Raw genomic sequence first — 1,393 nt, forward strand, 5'->3', positions numbered from 1 at the left:
AGTGAAGTTGCTCAGTCCTGTCCGACTCTTTGCAACCCCATGGACTGTAGCCTGCCAGGCTCCTCTGTCTATGGAATTTTCCAGACAAGAAGAGTGGAGTGGGTTGCCATTTCCTTCAATAATAGAAATAAAGTGCACAATAAAAGTAATGTGCTTGAATCATCCTGAAACCACCACCACCCCATCCCCATATCTGTGGAAAAATTATCTTCCATGAAACTGGTCCCTGGTGCCAAAAAGGTTGGGGACCGTAGACTTAAATGGCCCATACATTTGCAAGATACTTAGAGTCTAAATTGGGAAGGTTGGGAAGGTGAACCAGACCTCTGGACTTTGCACACCAGTAGGCAGTGCCAGGTGAACTCAGGGGGCAAAACGCAGTGGGCGCGTCAGCCCTGCTATGCTGTTTCATTGCGCTACCTCGTGACTGATCAGTGGTCCCAGTGATACTTTAAGTGTTGTCCTGTGAATCAGTTCTTCCTATCTCTGAAAAGGTATTCTCTCAATCGCAGACTTTTATAAAATAGTGTGGACATTTAACACCTAACAAGTAAACGAATGTGTGGAAGAACCATTTGGGTCAGACTAGACCCTGACTTCAGAATCTGTGAAGTCTGGCAACATCCCAGGAGCCAGTGCGCCAGGCCGCCACTCACCACCCTCTACCCAACAGACAGCACTCTGAGGGTGAATGAGGCTGCGGGATGGGGGTCAGAGGCTGGCAATTGTGAATTTGTTCCTAAAGCTTGAAGGGACACACCACAATGCGTCCGACCTAAGGCTTCTCGCTCCCTATGCAAAACAAACAAACAAAAAACACCAAAGACAGAAAAACCTTGAAAAATTAACTGCTCAAAAACGGTGAGGACTGAAACTCCAATACTTTGGCCACCTGATGCAAAGAACTGACATTGGAAAAGACCCTGATGCTGGGAAAGACTGAAGGCAGGAGGAGGAGGGGAAGACAGAGGATGAGATGGTTGGATAGCATCACAGACTCTATGGACACGAGTTTGAGTAAACTCCGGGAGCTGGCGATGGACAGGGAAGCCTGGCGTGCTGCAGCCCATGGGGTCGCAAAAAGTCGGACGCCACTGAGCGACTGAACTGACTGAAAGGATCTGTCCTCGGGCTACAGGACTTCCAGATCCAAATAGGGCGGTCGAGAGCCTTCTTTTGCTCCAGAAGGCGCTCCTGACAAATGAGTCAGGAGTCTAGGGTCACCGCTCGCGATGGACTGAGCTAAGCTGGAGCTGTGAGAACGAGGGGCCGTAGGAGAGCGGGTCTCGAGAGCCACAGAGGGTTGGACGAGCGTTGGGAGTGCCGGACAGCGCCACAGAGTGGCTGGCACTGAGCCGCGGTGGGCGTGGCGGGTCACGTGGGCGTGGCGCGC

This window comes from Odocoileus virginianus, chromosome 7, assembly GCF_023699985.2.
Source record: "Odocoileus virginianus isolate 20LAN1187 ecotype Illinois chromosome 7, Ovbor_1.2, whole genome shotgun sequence".
Lineage (NCBI taxonomy): Eukaryota > Metazoa > Chordata > Mammalia > Artiodactyla > Cervidae > Odocoileus > Odocoileus virginianus.